Below are 9,662 nucleotides of genomic sequence, written 5' to 3'. Positions count from 1 at the left end.
GAAGCTTGAACGCGAAAGCTAGTGCAATGATCAGTGGTGTTGCCAAATTCAATAACCATTGCTCCCATATACCCCGAATAAGATAAAGCGGGGTGAAGCTTCATTACTGAATCAGGGCCAATTCAAAGTCAGCTAACTTCTACGTCTCTTCATGGTCGCCGGTAGGTCGTAGGGAAGGAGTTCAAGTGTGGAAAAATAGTGCAAGGAATAGTTGTTAGTGCCAAGTACACCGGAACATTTCATAACTGCTATATGGTACATTGATTGCTTATAGAGACACCTCACTTGCGGCCACAACATCAAAATTAACAAATACGCAATGACAAACAACAATATACATATATCCAAATAGGGGTAACAAGCTAACATTTCGACCACTTTAGTTAGCAAGTCCCAACATTTGCGGACGGAGAAGTGGACTACACACATTACCACCTTACGTACTCTAGTTAGTGGTTCTACCATTCTTCGGGCTTCTTGAAGTGCTACGGACAGGGTTACCTTTCACGGCTTCGGGCTTCTTGAAGTGCTACGGACAGGGTTACCTTTCACGGAAGGAGAAGTGGACATAGTATTTCCGGAGATAGACATCGGCTCAACTCAAACCTCTCTTGCCCCCACCTTAGAGGAGCTAGGTTATAACAAACAATATAACCCTATATATTAGCAAACCAGCAAGTGCCAATTAAATGCACTCTAAATTCACTTCCTTCTAAGTTCTACCACCTTCAAAGAAACACGAAAAAATCTGAAAGTTAGGAATATAAGATCAAACCTTCACTAATTGTGAACACCGAGGTAAAACAAGCAGAAAAAATAAAACTTGTGTACATTATCAAGCAAGCGGGATTTCAGAGTCTATTGAAGTAGGAATACCTGTAAATTTGGTCTCGGGGATCACTTAATGTAGTTAGCTCCACCAAACCTTACCATGCTTCTTACTGCCTACACAACGCCATTTAGCAAAGTTAAATAGCAAGTAAACTTACTCTAATCACCGTATATAAGTACACAGGAAAGCTAAATCACCGTATAAGTACACGCCTCTACCATTTGGATCAACACCACTCCCACTCCCACTTCCACCGCCACAACCACTTTCGCCTACGCCACCGCTAACTGCTAAAAAAATGGCAACCTAGCAATGGAGGCATATAAGACACAAACAATGCTTCTAATCGTTTAGTCATTTATCACACAATGTTACGATTTCTTCTGATGTCAAGTAGCAACTCTTTTGGTAAAACTTGAAGACGCTAAGAAAAAAAGTTGGATGAAAATAGGCTCAGCCAGTAGTCGTTGTGTTTTCACTGTATTACCAAGCCAAAACTATACAAGCACATAATATAAATGAAAAAATGCACAGTTGTTTTCTTCTTAACTTCAATGTTTTCTCCAATTGTCGCAATTCTTTGCTTCACCCAATCCTTCACAGCCACCTTTTCATTGTTGGTTGCTCAAGTAAACCTAGGCCTCCAAGCCTTTTGTTAACTCGCCCTTCGACTATTTTGGTTCTAAACTGTTCAGGTTTGGATAACAGATCTTCCTCCTGCATTCCAATGTCTATTCCCTTTTCAACAATTTCTTTGAGAACATTTTCTGTAGAAAGATATTCTACTTGAGGGTACGCAAGCACTTCCATGGCCAGATCCATGACCTGTTCCCGAAAATAACACCCCTAGAAACAAATCCAGTTTCGCCGTTCACCTAAATTAGAACACCGATACGACTGTCGTGTATTTAGGAGCCTATTCTTCCTGCACCTGTGGTCCTACTTGCTTTACACTAATGTGGGTCACTTGGGTACTACCCCTTCCAGCGTTTTTTATAAAGTGCTTAAATTTGTTCAAGCTACACGCCGAGAGCAGCTCTTCACCCCACACCCAAAATTAACATAAACCCCGATCATATATAGGTCAACACGTCATTTAAATACTTGTAAGCTAACATGATCAGTAACATACTTTCGGTCAAGGGAAAAACCATCCACAACAACATTTTAACGACTGATTCCAAGCACACTAATAGGTATAGAGTGATCCGCCTCTTATCAATGATTATGGTGTATATATAAATCCAAACCAACTGTACTCAAAACAAAGACGCCAACTTATATACTCGACAAAGGTCAGAGATTGTGACGAGTCCAGTAATTGGCCAGTAAAATGGTGGTCATTCCTTGTTTGAGAAACACTATGTCTCTAAAATCCAAATGTCTCCCACATAAATTATAGACGAAAACACCAGCTAGGTCATATTAGTTACATATACGATTCAACACACAAAAGTTGGTGTACCAAAGAGTTCATAACTAAACCACTACATGTGTGCCGAAGTGGTAGCGCCACATTATCAAGCACAGTTCAATTCGGAACCAACCAGATGAAATTAAGACTTACCATCACAGGGATTTGTTGACTCGGGGGTAAAATGCTGCATATGTATGAAAACAAAGACCATGAGATCCCCTGCCTAAACCCGGACATATGGGCACTCCATATTATCTATCCTCCCGCCCATTCATAATAAGCTACCTTTCCCCAACTCACTTGAGCTCCCTTGAATCCTCAACCTCAAAACTAAGTAAGAACTTCTTAGCATACATGCAGACACCATCAGCCATAGTTTAGATTTTTATGATGTCATTACAAGGTCAATTGCACACCATTCTATTGAAGGCAGACACAACGAATGCCACGCGATAACAGTAATGGACTTCAATATATTAGAGGAAATAACCCAATAAACCCACGAAAACCAAAACGACCAGTTAAGCCGGGAGATAGGAGTCAATGGATGTAATTGGGGAGGAGAGAAGATAATAGGATGAGTTGTTAACGATTTTATTAAATGGTGATGGGTTGAATAAGTTGGGAGATGGGAGTCAATGGGAGACCATGGTATACGGAATGAAACAAGAAGTACCCGTGTTTTAGTGTCGCCGATGCTTTTGACAACCTTAAAGCGCTGCCAAGATCAAACTGTTGCTCCCCTCTGTTTGCACTTAAACTGCAATGTTTAGCATCATAAAATTAAGTCAACCCGAAAAAGGCGAGATAAAAAACAGAAACAGAAAAAAAAAAAAAAAAAAAAAAAGGCGAGAAATGAAGCACATATTTCCCGCCCGTAGGCTCTTCAACAACGACAATCCCTTGGCCCTTGATCACATATATACCAGATATGGTCAGAGCAAAAGAAGAAAACGGCAATGGAAATAGCAAACCAATAAATAATCGCAAAAAATTAAAAAGTAGAAATGAGGGCAATGAAATAAGGACCTGTGCTTTGGAACCGATGATGCGATTGTCAATCTTAAAGCATTGCCAGGATCAAAATGGCGCCCCCAGCTATGCCGAAATTGCTATGCTCAGCACCTATAAATTCAAACCGAGAAAGTTGAGCTCAAAATAATAAACAACGAGACCAAGAAAAAATATGCGAAAACAAATCAAGACAGTAAACCAGCAGCCTGAAGACACTACAAGTATGTCACCGTCCAGTCTGAAGATACTACAAGTAACTAAACGTACATAAACAGATTAAGAAAATGACCGAGTAGAAGGAAAGACTTTGATGCTTGCGCTGGAAGTTGCAATGCACCATAAAATCCAAACCAAGGAAACAAGATCAACATAATAAACAACGTTGAGAAGCTGCGCTGAAAGCTGCAATGTCCATGACCATAAAATCCAGATCCAGAAACAAAGCATCAAAACATCAATCGACGATAAGAAGGATAAATGAGAATGGAAATACGGATCCAAATTAACACAAGGCTTCTTTGGCTATGGAATATGATTCAATGAGAGGTAACACCCCAAAAAGAGTCTAGTACGAACGATTCAACACCAAACAGCAGGTGTACTGCCAAAGTGTCACTTTTGGTCTGCTCCCACAGGCATAAAAGTACAGTTACTGAAAGCAACAAAATTTTCGGAAATTAAGAACCAGGGAGTGATGAAACGGCACAACGGATTTCAAATTTTGGGGCCACATTCATCAACTTATTGCCAAAATATTGGGTAAATACCATTTTCATCCTATATTGTCAAACTTTGTGATGACCAACATCGAATATACTACCATCAAATTGCTTCAAAAGTACTATCACTACATCATATTATTATTCTTATTTTTAATGAATGTATTTTCAAAGAATTACTGGTTCCAAGTTCAGATTCGCAAATAACCAACTCCAAACGGAGGGAATAACAATATGATTAATACGAGCAAAAAAAAAAAAAGTAGTCTATTTACTCTAGTATCTACTTGCCTTTCCTGCAAGCCCTGTTTGGGACCAACACCAAGCACGAATGTGACCATGGTGATTACCGATGTGTCGCATGATAGTCATCACAAGTGAGGTTCCTGAAGGGACATAAAAGCTCAGGAGTTAAAATCATGAAAGTAAAGCAATATACCTCTATCAGTAACATTGGGACAAGAAAGAAAGGGGTGAATGCGTGGAACATGTCACTTAAATAAATTGCCTCCACCTTAAGGCCTCTTAAGAGATATGTAGTAGGCAACAAATTTGGGTGCCTCTCATACATAAACATGCTAATGCTAACAGACCAGAAAGGCACACAACATCTTCTAATCAATAGAAAAATTACCCAACTATATCAACAAGCAAGTATAAATGTAAAAACTTTACGAAACAAAGGTAAAAGTACCTTTGAATAGAGATCAGCTGCAAGAGTATATGTGCAGGCCCTGCTAACCAGACCAACAAATAATTAATTTGCATCACTTGTAAAACTAACAAACAACAATAAGTAAACTACAATTACATTTCTGATAGTAACACTAATCAGCATAATAATAGGTTACTCCAATACTCCCAGTAAGACCAACAGTTTTGAAGGTGACACAAATGCACTAATAATTTAGATGAAAAAGTTGTGTCCCACCTTTCTAAAGGAGTTGTAAGGGAATAAATCACCTAACCCTGCATTTTTCAACTGGGAGAATTGTGTATATATACACAAAGGCCATGAGGCCTTACCACACACCCTTCTTTTCAAGTACAAGAAGCCTTACTTTGCAACCCCTCCTTTTTTTCCTTAATTTAAAACACCACGTGGTCATAAACATGGCTCTCCTCCGACAATCTTTTTTTTCCTGTGACCCTTACTACACTCTAGTGTACCCAACCTACTAACTAACAATGTATAAGACACGCCTAATCCTCGAGCCCAAACAAAAAGAACAAGCGAACAAAATAGGGACACTCCCAAAAAAACAAAAAAACAACTAAAAAAATGTTAAGGTTGTGTACCTGAGTTATGAGGTAGAAAGGGAGACCAAACTGCAGGAGACGCTGACATAGCCTGGTGAGTGATGAGGAGTCGGTGGAATTTGAATTTGAGAAAAAAAGAATAGGGCTCCTAAACTTTAATTAAACCACATTCAAACAAAGACAATACCACAAAAACTAAAGAAAATAAGGAAAACTAAAGAAAATAAGGGGAATTTGAAAAGAAGTACCAGACCTTCAGAAATTATAAATTAATGCCAAGGAAATGATGTTTCTTAGCATTCATAATCTCAGCAACATCCCTGCAAGACACATGATAACATTAATACTAAAATCAAATATGTTGGGGATTTAACTTTGAAGACCAAGACCCTCACACCATCTTTGGTTTACTGAATGGTGATGATATTTTAAGAATACTTGGATAATAATAAAAGGTAAAAGGTGTGGGAGGAGGCGGCAGCTTCAAATTCAAAAGGAGGGATAAACTTCAAGGGAGCAAAACGCAAAATTGATATACTAACGAAAGATTTTCAGAAGGAGGGTAGTAGTGGTAAGCTTCAAATTTGATATACCAATGAGGGGTTTTCAGAATGAGGGATCAACTTACCACTACTACCGCAGCCATTAGGATCACCGTACCTGGACAAACAAAATGATGGATTGATCCTAAAACAATCACCCAGAAAATTGGAGAATCCGTTAATACATGCAACTTACTATCGACAACCTGCTGTATTAGACAAACAAAATGATGATCAATTATCCAATCATTTCAAAAAAGCAGCAGTAGAGTAACCAATAATGGTGGTAATGATGATATTACCTTCACTTATCTCAGATTAATGGACTCTTCCCAGGATTAGTACTTTCTCTCCATCTTATAGCGACCTACGAGAAAGATTGATGTCAGCGCATTATCAGTTATGGACTAACCGTATTTTTATACACAGATAAAACTCACCACCTCGCCAGTTTGTTTATTTATAGCTCGCCACACGCTCCCAAAAGTTCCATCACCAACTTCTTTGATAAGCTTATACCTGTATACCCGAGAGACTAATTTATCACCGCCAGCTCACAAAACCGAGGCAAACAATATATTAGTTGAATGAAGTATAAACTGACCTCACCATTGTTGAGTTTGAATCCTCTGGCGATTGCTCTTAATTCAAAGAGATTGATAAATCTCGGACAAGACTTAAGAGATATATACAACACCAGTATTGGCGATTCTTTCTAAATAAAACTAAAAGAAAAAAGGGAAATTTACTGGATAACCCAACTGATCCACCAGTTAAGTTCTATGACAGAAGGCACAAACTCGTAAATCCCTATTATCAGCTACGTTTGTGGGCTTGATTACAGAATAATACCTTTGGGCCTCAAGATCCAAAAGGGTAGATGACGGAGGCACCCAGAACCAAAAGGTCATGTTCTTCGAAGGAAAATCCGCATGTCAAGGATGTCAATAACTTGAGAGCTATTTGTGAAACAGTCTAACGTCTAATAGACACGACAAGGAGCTACGATAAAATAAAATACTATAGGCAAAGACAGTTTAAATGGATAGCTTATCTAATGGCGACTACAAAAGCAATCAGCATTCTTCCATTAGCAAATATTAGCCCTGCAGGATAAACAAGACTCATTTAGGATCACCACAAATAAGGTACATATAAGTTGAACATTAAAGATTAAGGTACTGAAAATACCCCATAAAACGAGACTAAAATGGCATACTGAATAGTAAGGACATGGTTGTCACCGCCGTCTTCATCGCCATCACACCAGTCCAACTCCTTCTGCAAAATACCGAGAATTAGATCAAGAAATCAAGCAAAAAACGAAAACAATGAATTCAGAAAATTAGGGAATCGAATAAACTACGAAAATTAATTTCATAATCAGTAATAAATAATTTTAAAAAATCCACAAATAATAGGATTTAAGATTAGAATTAAATACCTAGGTCTTGATTAGAAGACTGGATCGCGGCCGAGAAGCAAGAGACGGATGTAAATGAGGAGAATGGAACAAAAGAAAACATAGGTAAGAACATCGCATGAAGAGAATGGAACAAATCCTAATCGTGAAAATGGCGAGCGATTGTGCAGCAACTGAATTTGTTAGGGGTTTGTGAGAGTGGAAAGTAAGATGGATGGCAGAATTAAGAAGACGAAGTTGCGGTTGAAAGGGTAACAGGAATTAATTTGCAACTGAAATCACCTTTAAGAGGAGGGTGAGATCAACTGCAGAGCCAGCTCACGTTCAAGAACCCAAGCCTAGTTTGTAGCCTCCTAGTAATTACAGGCACATTTAAATCAAAAAGAAAAAAAGAAAACAACCCAACATCCTGACAACGCAATTAATTTACACAATGAACAAATCAACACGGACTATGAATTGAAAGGACCCAATATACACTCAGTTCAATGGTGAAAGCAAATAGGAACATCAATTCAAAATATACCTTCTCTAATGTCTGCACGCAATCAATAATCAAGAAGGCGCCCCGAAGGAGAGGGAGGATGAGAACCACCCAACCAACAAGGTGAGCCTGAAACCATCCAACAGTTACAGAATTCACATTCTCCTGAAAGCACAGAAAGTATTACTAAATATCAACAATCCCGTAGCCGTAACCGCCAATAACCTTTCAAAGGAAGCCAGAACGACGGAAGCCGTACGAGCCACATTCAAATCCAAGGTGGTCTCATCCTCAAAAGTCCAAGCACACTAAAATTAATAAATTCCAAAAAACTAATCACCCAACATGAAAAGAAGGCACAAATCAACACGACAAATGAAATGGAATGTACAAATAAACAACTAACTTGATTTTCAAACCAAATCAGAACATAATTATCAACAGAACCCCAAACACACTATAATTTAAAAGGTCAGAAGCTACGTATTAACCATCCACAACAACAGATGAATAACTATAACCGACCTCTACAGTGATTACGCGCAATTAAAACTCAAAGTTACTCAATTGAAGTATAAATCTAACTAAGCAGGGAAAGGTCTCTAACAACTGTTGAGCCAAAGCAACATAACAGGTAAACCCCGAATTCACTAAGTACACAATTAAGTAAACAAACAAATTAGACATTACCATGCAGAAACAAACACTGGACATACTTCGTAAACAAAACGGTTTTCTGAAATATAATTCAACACCAAGGCTATATATTAACAACAGTAACCTGAATAATAACAACGGCAATAATATCAAACACAATCGCAATAGTGATTTAGTGACAACAGGTAAACCAATTAAAAAATAATAACAACAATAATTAAACAACAGGACGCCAGATCGGGAAGTAAAACAACCAGATCGCACATGAAATGATCAAATCACATTTCCTAACTGCACATGAAACGATGTATTCGCAATTCCTAATTTCTAACCTAAAATCTGAAAGCGGAAATGACAATATACCAAACACAACAACACGTTAACAACACAACAACAAATTACAATGGTAAAATAACGCAATAAGTGTAAAACAATCAACAAAGAATAGTAGCTTTGTAACCGAAGTAAATACCTAGGTTTTGCTGAGGTAAATCTTCATTTGTGCGAGAAACCAAAGACGGAGGAGAATAAGCGGTCAAGAGAAATGGCAGAGTAAAAGGATTAGATTGTGGCTGTGAGTTAAAGGAGAAATGAAGGGAGGAGATCTTCAAGAAGGATCCAACGGTAGGAGGCTATCTTGCTCGGCTACTATTCATTGCTACAGTGGGATAAGTTGGGGCTTTTTAAATGGTAAGGATTACTCTACTTACGATCAAATATTTTAAAATTTAACCTTCGAAAAGTAGATGTTCCAAATCAATATGATTGAAAGTGTTATAGAATAAGAAATAGAGAAGAAATGATAGAGAGAAAACAAACAAATAGATTGAGAGAGGGAAGAGGGTTGGTTATTATTCATCTCATATGGGGTATATATAGTACATAGATGGAGGCTGAATTACAACCTAGTTACATATATATGGACTATACTGGATAGAAGCCCAATGGATATCCATACTAATTAATGTTACATAACACTCCCCCTTGGATGTACATTACTGAAGAACATGCCTCGTTAAAACTTTAATAGAAAAACCCTGTGGGAAAAACACTAGTAAGGAAAAGAGTACAATATTCTTCTAACACGCAAACAAATAAGCTGCCTCGTTAAAACCTTTCTATGGAAAACCCAGTGGGACAAAACCATAAATAAGGAAAAAGAGTACAGCGCGTGCACACTCCCCCTAATGGACACTCCCCCTAATGGTTACATCACTTGTAAAACGTCAATGCAACTCATGATGTGACAAAGTTCTCGATCTTTGAAATAGCTGTCATCGTACTTGATCAACTTAATAAATGCCTTCAATTTAA

The 9,662-nt window shown here is 38.1% G+C and overlaps 1 long non-coding RNA gene across 41 annotated transcripts; it reads right to left on the bottom strand.

Annotated features, from left to right (window-relative positions):
* Positions 1–208: 208 nt before the first annotated feature.
* LOC141644012 (uncharacterized) lies at positions 209–9,009 on the bottom strand. Of its 41 annotated transcripts, XR_012543842.1 has the most exons (18): positions 8,821–9,009; positions 8,255–8,341; positions 7,917–8,023; positions 7,734–7,820; positions 7,490–7,560; positions 6,389–6,509; positions 6,225–6,303; positions 6,087–6,151; positions 5,871–5,990; positions 5,496–5,562; positions 5,282–5,333; positions 4,677–4,716; positions 4,274–4,368; positions 3,279–3,374; positions 2,926–3,009; positions 1,030–1,138; positions 877–945; positions 209–726 (listed from the first exon to the last, which is right to left on the bottom strand). It is a non-coding gene; the product is annotated as an uncharacterized LOC141644012 (long non-coding RNA). The 41 variants fall into 41 exon arrangements; XR_012543862.1 differs by lacking the exons at positions 7,917–8,023; positions 8,255–8,341 and having other exon boundaries at positions 209–501; positions 546–726; positions 1,030–2,433; ... (1 more) ...; positions 6,225–6,509; positions 7,734–7,856; XR_012543836.1 differs by lacking the exon at positions 8,255–8,341 and having other exon boundaries at positions 6,225–6,509; positions 7,917–7,999; positions 8,821–9,008.
* Between the last annotated feature and the right edge of the window lie 653 nt (positions 9,010–9,662).

Source organism: Silene latifolia, chromosome 2 (assembly GCF_048544455.1).
Source record: "Silene latifolia isolate original U9 population chromosome 2, ASM4854445v1, whole genome shotgun sequence".
In the NCBI taxonomy this organism is placed as follows: domain Eukaryota; kingdom Viridiplantae; phylum Streptophyta; class Magnoliopsida; order Caryophyllales; family Caryophyllaceae; genus Silene; species Silene latifolia.
The sequence above is the reverse complement of the archived record's forward strand: the minus strand, read 5'-3'. Positions and strand labels throughout refer to the sequence as shown.